Consider the following 20,612-nt stretch of genomic DNA (forward strand, 5'->3'; position numbering starts at 1 on the left):
CACCGTGTCAACCACAAAGGATATCAATAACAACCTGCCACGTGTATGTGAGTAGATTAGAACAACTATGCTACGCCATGTATACAGAAGCCAACTGGTCTAAGGGACGTGTTAACGTTATCATAAACGGCCACGTTAAATGTTACGGTAAACATAACAGAGACGTTATTGCACCAAAACCTTGGCCAAGACCCGGTCTCGGCCTGAGTGAGCCAGCACCGGGGTGATAGTTCACATTCCTTAACGAGGAAAGTATATTCACCGTGATCGTTCACTCACGACCAATCAGGACGTGACAAGAAGCTTAAATGACGCCTAGAACTGACGTCACTAGGCAGTTAGTTAACGTGGGCATGATTCTCTCAGCTAGAGGAGGCCACGTCTCACACTCATTGGACGAGGTCCCCACGATCCATTAGAAACAGGTATAAAAGGATCTATTCCACCTCAAAGAAGGGAGCCATCTTATCTCTCATGAATATTACCCTAAAGTTCTCTCTCATAGAAAACTAACTTCATCATCCGAGAGACGTCCCGGGAGAACACCCGGATATCCCTTCACAATTCTTCTGTGTTATGTTCTCAGGAAAGCTTCCAGGATAGATCCATCATCCGACATCCAAACCCCTGTAAAGCATCTCACAACAATAACTTTCCCATACTTAAGAGTATTTTATCAATAACATCCAAACACCACTAATTTTGGAAGATATTGTATAGCATCACATTTGTCGATTCAGGAGTTAAATCTCACAACAATAACATCCAAACACCATTAATTTTGGAAAACAAATGTCATAGTATCTAGTCAAATGTAAAGAGGGTAGCTTCTTTATCGTGTTACTAATTTTTTGTGTTATGTTTTATTTTGGAATGGGCAATTTTGTATTTTTGTTGGAGATTTTTTGTTATGTCAAAAGTTCATGTCTTGCATGTAAATTCACGCCTTACATGTATTTGCATATACAATAATGGGAATATTAGACTTTATATATATATATATATATATATATATATATATATATATATATATATATATATATATATATATATATATATATATATATATATATATATATATATATATATATACAAAAGGGAAGGTTCATAGAAAAATGTAAATATATTTGCAATAATGCAAAAACAAAAAGCACTTATGAAATTGTACCATCTTAACCTTGTATTTTGATTAAAATTAAAATTTAGGCTTTAAGGACATATATTTAACTTAGTAAACTAACTACATTTAAATAACGAAAAGAAAAATTACTTTTTAACTTAAAATCGGTTTTCTCCACTATAGAACGTCCGGTTAGTTAACTTCACGTGGACCATCATCTACTCTTAGACATGATTATTCCTTTTGAAAGTCAACATTCAATAATTGACCAAGTAAATTTGTTTGCCTATCAAAATGGTATAAATGCACCACCATCACAAACCAATGAGAATCGTTCGAAAATAATTACAATTTCATCTGCACGTCAATCTATTTTTTGTTGAACAAGTATTTTCCAACTTTTTTTTGGAAAGGGAAGTTCCCTAACCAGGGTTTCCGGGCCAGTTTTCGCACCGACTAATCCCCGCTGCAAACATAAAGCTTTGCTTCATGCCCTGGAGTCACTGCAGGCGAACCTCCATGGCCACAAGGACTGAGTGGTGCCAGGATTTGAACATGGATCAATAGGTTATCCACCATACTATTTTCCAACTTTTAAACATACATCAAGCATATTATAACATTATAATGCATAAGATATATAGAAAAAAATCTGCCTGACCCAATAATCAAAAAAAAAATTATCCTCTTACCAATAACTTGTTCGCTATAAAAATACCAAAAAATAAAGTCACATATCTTACTAACATAAAAGATAAATAGTCACCAAGATCTCAAGACTAAAGCAAAAAACAATAAAAAATCCTCAACCGTTGCTGTTTGGCTGTCTTCAACCCTCCCCTTGGACCTCTTTCAGTGGTCGCTTCATTGCTGTAGCGTCATCGAAGACAGTTGCTTCAATGATGCAAAAACTTTAACTAAGATGGCATTGCAGCTGTAACTAATTCCATTCTTATAGTTAATCTCTTGAAGGTAGTCAAATAGGGAAAAAAAAGATACATGGAACTTACTGTGTGGTAAAATAAAGCCACGTAATGATAACAAAAATATATATATAAGAATGATGCAAAAGATTGGAACATGGATATTGACATGAACTGCATCCCAAATAAAAGCATCATCAGGTGGAAGAACCTATTAAAACACATGAAATAGTAAAATTTACATCCTAGTAACATAGTTTCTAAGAAAAATTCCTTAATCTAATACTTCTCTAACACATGTAATATTAGTTAATATATGATGAAATAGTTTATCCAATAACATAATAAGTGAGAGACGTCCAAACAATGGCTTCCAAGATTGACTAGGGAAGTTTAAGAAAATTTGCTTAAACAAAAATTGACAATTCAATTTTTTTTTTTTTTGAAAAAAAAGAGTATTACCATTCAATATTATGTTTTTAAACCCTACAACATCTGAAAATCAATTACTAGTTAACGGATTAACCAAAAAAATATACCTCTTCCTGTTAATCTCTTGAAGGATGGAACTGAATATTAAGAAACAAGGATAGCGGGAAGCACTGAAAAACAATGCAGATTTATTCATCAGACCTAGTGGATAATTTATTTATCTCCGTCCCAAATTTCTTCAACCCTCTACCCTTTGTAGCCCTAAATCGCTAAACTGTACAAAGGGTTAATGGAAGATATCATGAGGGTGCTAGTGGACGGTGGTGAAAGTGGTTGACGATGACGGTTATGGTTGGGGATGGTGGTGGGTAGAGATGAAGGCTGAGTTAGTCGGAGTTCTAGGATTTCTAAAAAGACAATCGAATCAGTTCATTAACTGAGTAACTTCAACATTTTTAGATCGAAAACATTGTTACTAAAATAACCTTCCGTGTAGATTTTTAATATGATTTAATATAACAACTATTTTTATTGCAAAATTAGATGTGTTTAATGGTAGTTTTCATTTTCCCAAATTATTTGTGTTTTCGTGTGTATATATATATATATATATATATATATATATATATATATATATATATATATATATATATATATATATATATATATATATATATATATATATATATATATATATATATATATATATATATATATATATATATATATATATATATAGTCAAGATCAAATAAGAAGGAAATTTTTGGTAGGAAGGTAAGAAGTTTTTTTTCTACATATTTTTTTCGCGAACAAACAAAATTAATTATTAGATGATTCATTTCTAAGATGATTCACAAGAAAAAATTCTCAAAAAAAACATCTCGATGATTCATTTATACAATGATTTTGTTGTTATTCACTAAAATTATCATAAAAATGAATTTTTTTCTTAATTTACTTAAAAATGAATCATAAAGATGTTTTTTTGAGAATTTTTTCTTATGAATCATCTTACAAATGAATCATCTAGTGATTCATTTATTTTGTTCGTTAAAAAAATATGTAGAAAAAAACTTCTTACCTTCCTACCAAAAAAAATTTCTTACCGGATATATATATATATATATATATATATATATATATATATATATATATATATATATATATATATATATATATATATATATATATATATATATATATATATATTAGACGAATCCCACGCGTTGAACGGTGCTGGTTAAAAATATATTATTAGAATATAGTTTTCAGACAACATTTAGTTTATTCGATTCATAAATTTAAGTTCTTTTGTTATTATTATATTTATTGTTTTCCTTTTAACTATGTTAAAAAATATATATTGAATTTTTTTTAAACATTATTTGATATTTTACTTTAGGTTTTAAATTTAACACTAAGTTTTTAAGCTTATTTTATATATTAATGTTGGTTATTTATTTAACTATATATTGGAGTTAACAAATTAACTATATAATATTGATAAGTCACAAATTCTTCCATTTATGATAATGTTTACAATTAAAAGCATATTTAAGTTAATAAATTAAGTAAATTTTATGGAAATATGAAAACTTGGGAGTTTCAAATGAATGTGGTGAAAGAAAAAAAAATATTTCCTTTATAATATAGTATGATATGATGATTATAGTTTTAATTTTTAAATCATTGTGATATATACAATTATTTGATAATTTTATAAACCGTTTAAAATTGTGTAAATTATATATCAAACGCATGATAATCTATATATAACGGGTAACAAAATGTATGAACAAAAATATGAGCTACATCTTTTAGCAACATAAAAATACAAAAACATATATTATAACATTTATATTAAAAAAGATATATATACAACGAAATGATAAAAAAATATGAAAAATAAACAATACAAGTTTTAATAACATAAAAACACTAAAATATTTATTATAACATTTATATTAACTTTTCATATATAAATCACAAATATCTTCAAATACATTAATGTTTTTAATGAACAAAACTTTACAACCTTATAAAAAAGGAAAATAAAAAGTTATTAATGATTACTAATTAATAATCATGAGTTAAAAACTACTGAGTTGTAACTAATAAATATATATAAATTAGAAAACTCTTGAGTTGTAGTGTAAGTTTTCAAATGAATACAGTACTTGGAAATATGTATTTATTATTATTATTATTATTATTATTATATTATTATTATTATTATTATTATTATTATTATTATTATTATTATTATATTCGTCTAAATAATTGGTTTTGATTCATCATTTTAATCCCTTTAATTATTAAACATAAAGATATTTAATTATAAATTTATAACATACATAGGTGCATATATATGTTAAACAAATCACATATAATATATTTTCGTAAATGTCATATGTAATTCTTGTCATAGTAATATAGATAAATTATTTTCATATGAAGATGTGACAACCCAAGTTTGTTCCGTTACATTTCCCCGTTACCGTTAACGGAATATCTCATTTTATAAAAGTTCCGTTAATTTAAGGTCGTCAAATAAATAAATGTCTTATTTATTTATATATATTATGTCGTTATAGTCGTAATGAAGTAAATAAAAACACTTAAGTTGCATTTCCATTTAATTGGAAAAAAGTCAGTTTTTATTATTACGACCACTAAATCGGGTGCGACCAAAAGCCCCGTATAACGACAATATCGGGTAGAATTTCACTGAGCCCGACTCCAACCCCTATATAAGGGTGAGTGGAGTCCATTGGAGACTTTTTACACTCTCCCCACTCTCTCTCTCTCTCTCTATACAACTTAATTTCGAGCCAAAAATCGTTTGTTTCGAGCCCCAAACGAGTAAGCCACCTATCCTAACTCGTTGTATAACTTATCTAGCGTACAAATTCGAGTTTAAAACATAAAATAGGGACAAAATCATGAGTTTACGGCCCAAGAACACTCTTGGGCCGTGAACACCATTTAATAGGGTTTTTAAGCCCCAAAACCCCTCCAAATTGTCCCTAAGGCTTAGATATGACTTGTAGGCTTATGGAATCGGACTTAGAGCACCTTGAACTAGCATTTTGGGGAGTAAACATGATTTTACTGCCCAAGAACACTCTTGGGCCGTAAACTCCTCATTATGGGGAGTAAACTCATATTAGTGTGTTAAAAATGCCCTTAAACACACCAATGGCCTTGGATTAAATTCTAGAAACGACCAACAAGAAGCTAGGGACCTTAAATGCAATTAAAACAACTGCATAAGGAGTTCACGGCCTTAAACCCCTCATGGAAGGGTACCTGGGCCGTAAACTCCTATAAAGGGGTTAATTGGTGCCCTAAACTCCCCATTTGACATGGAAAAATGCTTAGGAATTTACCCTCTACCACTTAAGCCCTTAAAACACCAAAAGAATGAGTGTATAGGAGCTTACGGCCATAAGCTCTCTTTCTTAGGCCGTAAACTCCTCAAAGGGTCCATTTGGTGCTTTAAACCCATTCACACATTTGATATTTGAGTCTAGCAAAATTCCACAATTGATATGAGGCCTTTAAGCATCCTAGAACACCCTCACCATGAGTTTACGGCCGTAAACTCATGGGAGTAGTCCCAGGGCTGTAACTACAATAAGGTGAGTTTACTCTTGGAGAGTAAACTCCATTCCTAAGCCATTTGAACCCTTAAATGTTACCCGGGACACCTCAAACACTTAACCAAAGTGTTTTTCCGGTCCTTAGAGTGCGTATACTTGTTTAATTAGTATTAAATATATTAATTGTATGTGAACATATGTTATCATATGTTAAATAGGTCTCTAAGTGTGTCCAAGTCCTTACCTGACACCGAACACTCAACCGGCACCTTCGTCGAATCCACTTACACCAGGTGAGTTCATACCCCTGAATGAACCTTTTAAATGTTTTTACATGTTTTTTAAGGGGGGGGGGGGGGGGAATACAAGTTAAACATGATAGTTATCATATCAATCACATGTGATTGATAACCCACATGCACAAGAATTTTTCACACTGTAAATTGTTTTACCGAGTAGGATACTATAAATGCTTTTCTAAAATGTTTTCATTTGTTCATAACTCTTACTTATACTGTTTTATCAAAGTTCTTTTTAAACTGGTTTATGTAAGGTTTTCAAACTTAATATACCAAAGAATACCAAGTTGTGACTTTCTTAAGTATAAAGGTTTTTCCAAGGTTTTCATCAAAGTTCTCTTTCATGTCGTATACTCTTTCTTGTTAGATGCCACTGCTTCGCTTTTACTTAGTTTAAACTCCTACTTGATAACGTCTCCACTTTGTGATACACTTATATTTGGTAACACTTATACTTCACGATTCGATTATCCCACACTATTTGTTCACACTTTATGATTCAGTTGTTCCACACTATTCGTTCACACTTTATGATCCAGTTATTCCACACTATTCGTTCACACTTTATGATTCAGTTGTTCCACACTATTCGTTCACACTTGATGATCCAGTTGTTCCACACTATTTGTTACACACCACGACTTAGTTATACATCACGATGCGTATCCACTTGTTACACACTCAGTCGTAGTTAGATGTATGTCTGTACTTGTATAGGTGTATATAAATAATGATTGAAGGACTTAGGAAGGCTTGTCCGCCCTATTTCCTTTTCTTCGTTGAGATGTGGTCTGGTGGGATCGGATGGCCGTCCAAAGGTCGTTTGATTCATTAGTTGTATGTTATGTATACGAGCATAGACATATAGGTTTACTCTAGTCAGTTCAGTTATGAGTCTCTACCTCTAGTTCAACACTTACATATGAAACCCACTACCCACTATTTGGGATGCATCTTCGGGACACGGTCTTCTCCGTCTTCTAGTTGTTAACCAGAGTCTCCTATAGAGAGAGTGGACATTGTGTGTATAGATCTATACGGGATTGACACCCCCGCACCCTGACTGCTAGCTACAGTCCACGGCCCACCAAGCCAAGGGGTGACAAATTTCATAATTTATAGACGCTTGTAGGGCGTCAGGTACTCTAGTGTCGGTTAGTATGGTTACGAGTATCCCAGGTTGACTTATAATTCATGGCGTTAAGGTAACGGTATTATACCAACAATTTACACTTTATGTTGGGAACCCATTTTCAGAGTCATACTGTTTTTAGACCTTGCTAGTTGTATCTTTCATTTGATATTGTCTGCGGTCTGTATTCTCTGTTTTAGACCTTGCTAGCTGTATCTTTCATTTGATACTGTCTGCGGTCTGTATTCTTTGTTTAGAGCTTACTAGTTGTACTTTCATTTGGTACCGTCTGGGGTCTGTATCTCCTTTTGTTAGACTGAGCCAGGCATGTCGTTCGTTCGATACTCTCCTGGAGTCTATCATTCCTTTTTGCCTTAGTCAACAGTCCTCACTGCTGAGGCATATGTTATTTCCCTGATTTCTGTTGCTTTCTTTAATAATCAAATTCAGTATTTTGATAATGATAGCAATTAAGGGAAAACTACTTCTTACCACATAACTCCGTCCAGTCTTGGTAGAAGGCTGCTTTTATTAAAGAAAATATAGGATTTTCTGGAAAGACACTAATGTAATGGATACTCTAAAACTACCACTTTTATTAAAGTTATTTGAATAAAATGACACTAAATACTTATGAACTCACCAGCATTTGTAAAAATGCTGATATTCGCTTTTCAAATAACTTGTATTCTCAGGTCAGCATTAGACAGGTACATCCCCGGAGCTTTTGATGAAGACAATTTAGTACCAAGCTGCATGTATATCATTACTTGTATTACTTTGATGTATTGTAATGAAAACCATGTAAAACTATTACTGTTAATGCAATTATTGTTGTACTTTGATTTACTATACTACATATGTTGTGATACTTGACATGACGTCATCCACCCCAAAACGTTTCCTCCGTTCCGGTTTTGGGGTGTGATAGAAGAACATATCATGACAAGTCATCATAATTACATATCAAATGTTAAAAATTATGTTATCTTTTAAATATTGTCTTGTAAATATGTTGTGTAGGATAACACAACAAAAAATAATAGAAAATAAATATAATCAAAATAGAAAAACTACAATCAAATAAATAAGAACATTGGGTGGTTGAATATATAAATAGAAATGTTACATAAATATACGTTTAAATCAAAAGAAAATGTAGAAGCAAAATTGTAAAAGTCGAATATTGTGTTTTGTATTGTTTCACATTTTATGTTATTTTACTAAGTCATATTTGTGTGAAGTGTAATGTTTAGACTTAGTATATTTTTTGTACACTCATGTTCCCTATAAATAGGGACTGAGTTTAAAGTAGAGCAGATCTTTTGTTAACACAAATATCCTTTCTGCTTATTCTGTAATCAGTTTTCATCAATATGAGATCTGATTAATATTTACTCTTCGTGTTCTAACTCTTAGATTACTAAAATCATACTTTATTTTCTTAAATCTCGATAACAATTCTCTTCAATTGGTATCAGAGCAGGATTCAAACTGCATCGATATGATTTTTGTGTTAGAATCATTTGCTTTTTGAGTTGCAACTTTACTCAAAATTTTCCGCGCATTTTGGTTTTGAAAATCACATTTGATCTTCAGATTTGAATTGATTATGTCTTTGAATTGTTTAGTCGAGAAATTGATCAGTGATTTGTGATCAATTTATTTGATCAAATTCTCAATTTCATCAAGTTTTTCAAGCTTTCTGAAAATTTCTGTGTTCATCAATGGCGAACTTCAACATGAATACAATGACTTCCTTGTCTCACTTGCTTGGTTCTTCAACCAAAATTCCGATGTTAATTCCAGAATAGTATGATCAATGGGCTGATAGAATGGAAGATTACTTAAATGGAATTGTATCGATGGAACAGTGCAAGTTCCTGTTAATGTTCAACCAATTGGTCCATCTGCAGCATCTACTGAAGTTGCTGATCAACAAAAACGGTTGAAGAATAATGAAAAGAGGTGCATGAGGGAACTAAGAGGTGCTCTTCTTCCTGTGGTTTATAATTACATTCGTAGTTGTAAAACAGCAAAGGACATCTGGAACACTCTAAAAGAGAAGTATCAAGGTAGCAAAAAGACGAACATCAATTCTGTGAAGCAATGTCTAGTTGAACTGAAAGGATTCAGACAAAAGGATGATGAAACTCTTGAAAATTACTATGATCGTCTGAATGAGCTCATATTTCGCTGCAATATGTATGGAATCACTAGGTCTCTCATGGAGTTCAATTTAACATTCATTATGGGTCTTCGCAAAGAATGGCGAAGTGTGAGCATGATGATTAAAAATCAACAGAGTTTTGATTAACTCGTTTGAATGATCTCTACAATCAACTGAAAACACATGAATGTGAAGTTTCAGAAATTTTTGAAGGATCAAAACAAAGTATTGGAGGTCCTTTGGCTCTTGTTTCGAAGGTATCAGAAGCTGATGTTAATGAAAAAGATGGTTTAGATGATGAAGGATTTTTGATGAACTATGATGATGAGGCTGTGGCATTCTATTCAAACAACAGAATTAAGTAGTTTTTCAAAAAGCCTTTTAATCCAAAAGGAAAGGATAGTGATGCGAAGAGTGCACTCACAAAAACTGGAGGAGAGGAGAGGAAGAAATTGGAGAAAGCTGATGAGAAACAAAAAGATGTGAAAGAAGTGAAGAAGCTGAAAGGTCACTCAGGAATTTACTGTCACTACTGCAATGGTGCGAATCATTTTGCAGCCGATTGCATGTTGCGAAAGAAAGAAGAGAAGAAGGTAAAAGTCAAAGATGAAGCATACTACTCTGAAAAGCTCGAAGAGATATGTGCTAAGACCAAAGGAGTGTCTTTGGTTGCGCAAGGTGAAACTGATAATGAAGAAAGTGGTACGTATCAGATCTGGTCTTCAGGATCTGATGACGAGGAAATGAGGCATCCTACACATGGAGCAATGTTCGCAAGTTTTGAAGATTGCGTAGAGAAAATTTCAGGAAGGTGCTTCGTATCCAAATCCACAGACAAATCACCCATGACCACCAAGGTACATGCAATACTTGAATCTTTTAATATTCCTTTATCTGCTTATGAGGCTGAAATTGTTTCATTTGATGAAACTGTGGCTTATTTTCATTCTGTTATTGTGTCTGCTAGTACTGAAGCTCAAAAATTAAATATGCAACTAGGTGAGACACGAAGAGAATTAGAAATAAAGAGGAGCAGAGTAGAAAAACTTGAAGTGCAGATCAAAAATGTAGACTGTGATTGGAATAATCTTACAAATGATGTTAGCTTGATGCTAGCACAAAAGAACATATATTGTAATTCTGCCAAACGGTTATATGCAAAATTAACTTCTTTACATCATTCTTCTGACATTAGCAAAGAACAACATATGAAAATTTTACCTTTTCTTGAATTTGAATGTGAAAAAGTTGATGTTGTTTCTTATGATTGCGAAAGTACAATTGCTCAATTTTACAAAATACCTGATGATAGATATAAATATGGTATTGTCAAAATTGATGAATTTCTGAATGTTGATGAGTTGGTTAACATTGTCAATGAAAGTTTGACAAAGAATGAAAAAGTGAAAATATTAAAGAAAACAGAAACTTCAACTCTTGCATCTCAATTCAATTATGCTGATATTGATGAAAATTCAGATAATGTGAGTGAAATCAGTAAGATAGAAGAGGAAGAAGAGGTTGATTGTTCACAATTGTCAATCATTAATATCACATCTAAGATTAAAGGTAAACAAATTTTTTTGATTCGATAGTAGAGGATGAAATTGATAAACCTTTAACTTCACAACATTGTAAGTTTGATAATGTGGAAGTTGAAAGCTGGAAATCTGATGAGAATGAAGAAAACCTAGAAGAAATGAAAGATTCACTTGAAATACCTCAACGAGTTGTGGTTGATCCAGTGTTTGACAAAATTTTAAATGAAAAAGGCGCACATTATTTGGAAACCAACACTGTGGTATATCCAAATTTTGTATGTACTGATAAACCATTTTTCCAAATCTAGTTTTTGTCACTACTGGAAATGCTGAGAAAGTTCATCCTGAATTCAACAAAATGATTGAAAAAGATAATCTAAAATCAACCACAGAAGGTTTTTTCGCAAATCAAAACACAGAAGAAAACAATTTAACTCAAAATTCTTATGTGTTTCAAAAACAAAAATCATTACAAAAATTGTTGGTTAAAGGTGAAAAACCAAAGGCTGAAGTGAAATTAAATTCTCATGAATTCAAATTGATGGTTGGAAATTATTCAACAGAAAATAATGTTTCAAAAAGAAAAGCAAGAAAAGCAATTTTCTGTCAAGTTGTGTCAAATGACAAACCAAGAGATGAAAAAGCACACATTTCAAAAACAAAATCATCAAAATTTCAAAGCAAAAATAAACAAACAGATTCAAGTTTTAATAAACAAATAAATTTTGTTGATAAAATTCCATATGTTCGCAAATATGACAACAATCGAAAATTTGAGAATTCGCAAAAATTTGCAAATAATCAAAAGTTTCAAAATGTTGGCAAAAATTCACGAATACTTCATCAAGTTTGACAGATTCAACTCAAGCAAAAGTAAAATTTTCACCAAAACAACCAAATTTTCCAAATCCTCTAACTTCAAAACAGATCAAAGTTTCATATACAAAAGGAAAATCTGATGTAAGTACAATCAATCGTTGGTTTGAAGGGAAAGGAAGAAAATATCAAAGTGGGAAATTTACAGAACAACAAATCAAGAATGCATTTGACATGTTCGCAAATAATTCTTCCACTGCTAGTTCATCATCTCATGATTCGCAAGTTCCAGTTCAAAAATGGAAACCCGTTATCAAAAATGTGAATGTTGTGAAGGATAAGATTACAATCAATGGAAATCCAAAACTATTGAATGACTATATTTCAATATCTAGATCTGATGATGTTGATATAATGGATTCTATCACAAACAAAGTGAAAACATGGTTTTTAAATTCAAAGAACTTGTTTTATTCTACTAATGATAGACCCAACAAGTCTTGGGTTCCTAAATTTTTCCAATAAATGCAGGTGATGTGTGACAAACAATATGATACGAAATGGTATATTGATAGTGGTTGCTCTCGTCATATGACTGGAAGAAAGGAAAACTTGCGAGATTATAGAAGCTTGGAAAATGCAGGAGTAGTCAAATTTGGGAATAATCACAAGTGTCAAGTGAAAGGCTATGGGAAAGTCACAAATGGACAATTCACTGTGAACAAAGTTGCTTATGTTAAAGGACTTCAACATAATTTGATAAGTGTGTCACAACTTGTTGTTGGTACAGGAAATCAAGTTGTATTTAATGAAGAAGGAAGTATCATTTCAAATGCGAAGTCAAATGAAATACTTCTCAAATCCAAAAGATATGGTGATATGTTTACACTGGACATCAAACCAATTGTGGGAAAACATGTTGTGTGTTTACTATCAAAAGCATCCAATGATGTCAGCTGGCTTTGGCATAGAAGATTATCACACTTGAACTTTCGAAATATTAACAAACTTATCACTGAAGATTTAGTTCGAGGGTTACCTGTACTAAAATTTGATAATGATTCTCTGTGTGCAGCTTGCGAACAAGGAAAACAACATAGAAAAGGTCATCCGATTGTGATAGATTTAAAAATCATAGAACCATTGGAACTTCTTCACATTGACTTGTGTGGACCATCGACTGTTGCTACAATCAATAAAAAGCGGTACATTTTAGTTGTTGTAGATGATTTTTCTTGATTCACATGGGTGTTTTTTCTCAGGTTAAAATCTGAAGTTGCTCAGACGATGATTGATTTTATCAAAAAGATTGAGCTTAGTCTGAAAAAGAATGTTCGCAAAATTAAAAGTGAGTGTGTAAGTGTGTGTTAATTATGTAGTCTTGATCTAGATCCTTTTTGTGTAACACCATATACATTCAATATATCTCTTAAACACCCAAATCACCATGTTCAATTGTGCAAGCTTTAATTCCGCATGTCAAACCATGTTCTTTGTCACTACAATTGGTATCAGAGCTTGGTTTTCACGATCAACGTGACTTTTGAAGAACGATTCTCGGTTTGGCAATTTTTGTCGCAATTTGAGCAATTTTGGTGAGTCTCTCTCTATGATCTCTCTTAATATTTGAATTCGTGCGTTGCGTTTTTGAATTGTGATCATTTGACTCGTTGGATCTAAATTTTGTTGAAAAATCCGTTTGTTATGATCCAATAAATTTTCATTGATCAAGCCTAATCCAATCTCATATTCATTTGGTTGATTCGATTCTAAATTAGCAAATGTTCATTTGAATCAAAAGTTGACCCAAAAACAATCAATTCCAGTTTACTGTTCATTTGATTAAAGTTGAGCCCAAATTGTATCTAATTGTTCTTGTTCTTTCTCGGACCGATTCGCAAATATGTTTGCACTTTCAATCTTCAATAAGATAGATATTGTTCACAATCGGCCCATTAATATGCATTTTAATCCAATATCTGTTAATCGAACCAAAAGATTCATCCAAATCATATATATGATTCGATTATTCAGTGTTCTTCATCTTACGCATAACCGAGTTGTATACTCTCATCTTGTTCATCGATCTTGTGTTTGATTCATTTATTTTTGTTCATCAATATGTTCTCGTTTTCGGTTTGAGTTCAGATGATATTGAAATCGAATCAATTGGTTGATGACTCAAACGTTTTGACGAAATCTCTTTGTTATTGACTTCTTGGAGTCAAAATTAGTTTGAGTGATTTTGTACTTTCACTTCTGATATCAAGATTGGGTTGATTTCAAATGGGTTGAGGGTCGAAATCAATTAATAGAGACGAATACCATTTGAATGGTCTCAAATTTCTCTGGAATTAGATGTATTTGGATATTCAGATTTGGAAGAGTCGGTACTTGATTAATTGAAGTGTTGATGTCGATACAAGGAATTGGGAAATTAACAACAAAATTGAATTTTGATTGGATTTTAGTCTTCTGTTAGCGAACATGTTTGAAGCAATAGCTACAGTGATGTTTTGAATGCGCATCAAAAAGCGAATCCATGGGTTTTGATTTTGATAGTCGACTTGTGGAGGTTGTTATGTTTTGTCGATTGAATCACGAATGGATTTGATGATTTTGGTCAATGACTGTTGGTTTGGGAACGAACAGATCTTGTATGTCAATTGTTGAATTGGAGGCAATTTTGTGCTTGTATGTTGTATGTGGGTTCGTTCACAACTACAGGGAAGAGTGATATTGATGATGCGAAGCCATGGATTTTGAAAGCCAACCAGTGTATTGGTTTTTCGGGATAACTGTGAAGAAAACGCGAAGAACTCAATAATTCGTATTTGGCATCTGCAGTTCGCATATGAGGTTAAAATTGTTTGTTCGCATCAATGGATAAACAATTAAGTTTGAAATAATCTTATTCGCCTCTACAATGTTTGTTCACTTCACATCTGCAACATCACTTCGCATCTGCAACATCACTTCGCATTTGGGTATAGAAATCAAAAACATGAGTTCGTATATTGTTCAATTTTGGAGTCAAAATGCGAAGTCCATGGTTCGCATTCATGTTTCACGTGCGTAGATGCGAAGTATTTTCCAGTAGAATGCGAATTGGGGAAGAAAGCTAAGAGTTTCGCATTTGGTCCCTGCTCTTTTTAATAAATAATATAAGTGGTCCAACTTCGCAAAATGGGGTAATAAAAAGTCAAAAGTGCAGAATTTTCATTTCGCAACCTTGTAGTCTTCGCAAAATGGAAAATTTTACCCAGTTTCGCATTTGGGGTAAAATTTTTGAGAAATTGGAATATTTTCAAATCTAGTCCCTGCAGTTTGTGCGAATTTACACATTTTACCCAGTTTCGCAAATGGGAGTGTGTTTCGCATATTTGGCTGTTTTTGGCACAACGGGTCACTGCAGAATTTTGAAATTCACAATTCTACCCATTTTTGAGAAATTATGTCAAAGGCAATTCGTGAACAACAATAAAAATTGAATATGTTTGGATTTTCCGGATTGAAGCACAAAGTTTATGCCACATGTTAAGGGGGAGTTTTAATATGAAAAATTTCGAATAGAGCACGTTCTTTTTCCTTTGGTGTTTTATAATCAAATTTCGATTATAAAAAGGGGGAGAAGTTTTATATGGAAATTCGAACTTGAATTTTTCATATTACGCGGATTTGAAGACCGAAGTGATCTTGGAGTTTTGAAGCTACGAGATGATGCAATTGGATGTTCGGAAGTGATGTGTTTGAAATGGGTTTGGAATTATTGAAGATTTTTGGGGTGTGTTTTTATGCGCAACTTTGGGTGATTATTTGGAGTTTGGAATACTCTTGATCATTCGTTGCTGCTCAGATTGTATGGTCTCACATCCTAAAGCCCAAATTGAAGAGTCATGGAAGAATTGAAGATTGAAGTTCGTTTCGACATGTGTCACCTTTGAGGCTCGAACCGCGTAGTGCTTGATTTTGGAAGATTTGAAGTCGGTTATTCATTCCTAACTTTGAGGTGAGAACGTTGGGGTGCAAAGTTATTCATTCATGACTTTATAAATGTTTGACTTTTGTAAAACCCACTTGCATGTGGTGCTTTAGCCTTTAGACCCATTTGTTAGTTAGAGTAAGAGAGAGAGACATGTAAACACCTCTAAAAATAGTGGGTTCATACCACTTGTAGAGGTGTGCTTGAGAGATGTAAAAGTGAGTGTGTAAGTGTGTGTTAATTATGTAGTCTAGATCTAGATCCTTTTTGTGTAACACCATATACATTCAATATATCTCTTAAACACCCAAATCACCATGTTCAATTGTGCAAGCTTTAATTCCGCAAGTCAAACCATGTTCTTTGTCACTATAGAAAAAAATAACATTCGTCTACTTTGCTCAAACAAAAAAAACCTATATGGGTTTTCTGAATCTTCTTTGTTTATTGAACATCATTCAACCATAGAAACTTGATGATAATTCTTCACTAACCTGCAATCAAAATGTTTTTATTGAAAAAGAAGAATGAGAAAGATATTCCAAGCAAAACATTGATGTTTGGAGAGTCACATTCAGAATTGAGTAATACATACAAATCACATATAAAGGTCAAATGAGAAATTGAATGTAAAGAAAGAATAGAAAAGCTTCATTTGTTTTGGTTGAAAGAAAAAAAATCATATTACAATTATCATCGATGCGACATAAGTCATTACTTCAAATCATCATATTTTGATCGTGAATGCTTTAACTATATGAAAAATTTTGAATCATAATATCTTCAACCAAATAACTACTTTTTGTAAGAAAAATGTACTAATATAATAACTACATATATAATGAAGGTGAAAGGGTGTGGGGTTTAAAATGCATGACATGTTGAACTTATAGAGTGTGTGATTTTATTGGAATGGGATTATGTGTGATTAATTACTTTGAATGTGAAAGGGTGTTGGGGTTTCAAATGCATGAGATTCAAAACAAATGCCAGCTATATATATATATATATATATATATATATATATATATATATATATATATATATATATATATATATATATATATATATATATATATATATATATATATATATATATATAGACACAAGAAAAAATGCTAGCAAAGTAACACTTGCGTCTCTCAAGTTGTGAAACTTGGATAGGAAAGAGAAGTAGTTAGAGGGTCTGGATCACAATGGGAAAGCGTACATTTTGTCAGAATATGGGAGGTGATCTCTAGGATCTTATCTGTACCGCTTATATAGGTAATTGATAACATTATTCGGTTAGTCACTTAGAGCAGTTAGCTTATGTTAGGGGAGAAGTATACTCGATGGCCCTCTAGTTGTTAATGAGCTTGTCGTGGGTTTAAAAAGCCAAAGAAAAAGTTTTAATTTACATGGTAGTTTTCGATAAAGCATTTGATTCGTTAAATTAGAACATTCTTTACTTATGTTATGTTGCAAATTGATTTTGGAACCAAATGGAGAAAATAGATAAGGGGTTGTTTTTCATCTAGTAGGGCATTTATCTTGGTCAATTACTCTCCAACCAATGAATTTGACTTTAAAATTGGATAGAGTCAAGGAGATCCACTTTCATCTTTCTTATACATTATCACGATGGAAGGACTTCACATTTTCATGGAGACAACTTGTGAGAATTTTCAAATTGTTGGTGTCTCACTTCCTAATAATGGTCCAACTTTATCTCACTTAATTTATGCCGATAACGTGATACTCACTTCCTAATTAGGTGCTTATTTCTTGCTTTTGGATTTAAGGTGAATCTTTAGAAAAGTAAAGTTTATAGTGTTTGTATGGAAGATTTAGAGGTTACTCGTCTTGCTCGCATTTCTAAATGTGAGCCCACATCATTCCTATTTTATATGTTGGTATTCCAATTGGGGCTAACATAAAGCTTAACAAGAATTGGAATGTTATTGTTGACAAGTTTAAAATGAAACGGAGTAAGTGGGAGGTTACCATCCAATCTTTTGAAGGAAGACTTATGCTTGTTAATTCAGTCTTTAAATAACCTTCCTATATATTACTCTTCGTTCTTTAGACTACCTTAAATGTTATTCTCTTCCTTGATAATATTAGGAGTTTTCTTTGGGGTAGAATTAATGACAAACAAATAAGATTTTGTGGGTATCATGGGGTTTTATTATTCGTCCTAAAAATAAAGGTGGTCTTGGAGTGGATTGATTGAACTCTCTTAATTTATCCCTTCTTGTAAATTTGTGCTGGAGGTTAAAAAATAGTACCAATGATATTTAATTAGTGTAGATGTGTTAATGCTATTCACAATCTTCTTATAGTTAATAGAAAGCCAATTGCTAAAAAAAGCATTCCTAGAGTTTGGTTTAGCATATCTAAAATAAACAAGGAATTCCAAAATCTTGGAGTTTCTCATTGACAGTCTTTTTGAGAGAGTTATGGGTTGTGGTAAAGATACCATGTTTTGGAAAGGTTGTTGGTGTGGTGACTCGCCTTGAAGAACCATTTTGCGAACATCTATGTGATTGAGCAAAATAAAAATCTTTATGTCTCTGACAGAATCATTAACTGGAGCTTCTCGGTTAAAGAATTAAGGATGTTCTTGTAAAGTATTCGTTGGGTTAAAATTCTTCATGGATTTTATGGTGGGCAATGAATTAGTTCACATTTAAGAAGGTGAAAATATCCCCATATGTTGAAAGTATTTCGTTCAATTGGATCAAGATTAGAGGAAAATTTGATGGTGTGTTTAGCATACGTGGTGTTGTTCCCCTTTGTTAAATTGCTTATTGTAATTTGTATTCTAGCATCTTGCTATGTTTTTGTTGTTTTTAATGATAGTCTACGTGTTAAAAAAATTTAAAAATCAAAGGGGAGGGGTATCTCATCCACATTTAGTTGCGTCCTAGTCAGAAAAGTGAATCTATTATTGATGATTTCATTTTGCTGAATTTGTGCTGTTTTTCGACATCATCCGATGCTAGTTTTTTGTTGGCAACCTTTTTCCTTTAATTTTAAAAATCGGTTGTTAAAAAAAAACAAAATTAAATGGTTGACCTTGTGACCCATCACAATTGTTGTATGAATTTAATCTAAGGCGAAAGCATCGACATTTTTTAAACAACGATTTTAGAGAGAGAGACATATGTTATTGCACAAAAATGTTTAAGGTCACCAAGATGATCATATTATTTTTTGGCAGGATCAACCATAATATCTGTAATCTCTAAATATTATTAAAAGATAACATTTAATTTATCAATAAAACAATCAGAGCCCTTAATTGTGTTTTAATCATATTTTTCAATTCTTAAATCAAATTGCCGATATTATTTTCCACAAATAAAATTCAAATACAATTATATTTAAATATAAAATCTATAATAATTATAGAATCGTTAAATTCAGTAAGTATTATCATTCTATTTCTATAACTTATATCAGTTTTTCTAATTAATATTTTTCCTAATTTAACTCCCTTATTTATAGCTTTTGATTTCCAAATTCAAACTCGTTTACATTTTATTTATTTATTTTTTAAAAAACTAATTAAACAATGATATCAATAATTAAGTTATTAACTTATAAAATCTAATATAATCCCACTAAATCAGCAAAATATTCCAGAGTCAAAATTAAAGTCAATATTATTCGTAATTTATCTCCAGTGTATATTACATAAAATGAATCAATTTGAGATAATTGTTTGAATTTTAAAACTGGTTAAATAAGAAATTCAATTAATTTGAAATTTCGAATTAATATAGCTGATACCTTTCTTTTTTTCTAGATGAATAGCCAAAAATCTCCAAGATGATATCTTAGGATTCCAAATTTTTTAGAAGATAATGATTTCCTTATTCAAAAACACCCTATATATACGATTACACTGTAGTGGTTATTCTTACGATTTTGGATTGAGTCCTATGATTTACAATGTTCTTCTTGAGCAATCTTCTTCTTCAATTATTTTTTTCAAGCTCTTACTTTACTCTATTCTCCTTATTCTTCTTTAATTTCTTGTATTTACTATGTTCTTATTATTTGTTATTACTGTGTTCTTGTTGAGAGGTCATGAAAAAAAAATTAATCAATCTACTTTAAGCATATTAGTTTCATTCATTTAGTTACATAAACAAAATTATACCCTTTATATTGATTTTTTAATTTGTTGACCTATATTTGTCAAGAAAAAGCCATAAAAGTCGTTTTAATGCGTGATGACAAAGCTAGTGGTACAGACCAAAAGTTAAAGAAGTTTTGTATTGTTACACTTCAACTTGCATGAACAAAGACGTATCTGTTGTTCCAAGGTTTTCAATAATTCTTTTATACATATTATTATAATCTTCGATTAAATTTTCTATTTTCATATTATTGAAGTTGTTTATATCAATGGTTTTAGTTTCAAAATAACCATGATAGTACAAGACTTTACCGGTGTAGTGTCACTTACGTTATTTGATCGTGACGCAAAGAATCTTTTGAAAAAAAGCACATAAGAGTTGCTTCAAAGGTTTAATGAGGTTATCGATATTAACTTCATTTACATAAAACTAATTTTTACATTTTGTTTGTCTACTTTTATAAC

This window comes from Lactuca saligna, chromosome 1 (genome assembly GCF_052625555.1).
Source record: "Lactuca saligna cultivar CGN05327 chromosome 1, ASM5262555v1, whole genome shotgun sequence".
NCBI classification, from domain to species: domain Eukaryota; kingdom Viridiplantae; phylum Streptophyta; class Magnoliopsida; order Asterales; family Asteraceae; genus Lactuca; species Lactuca saligna.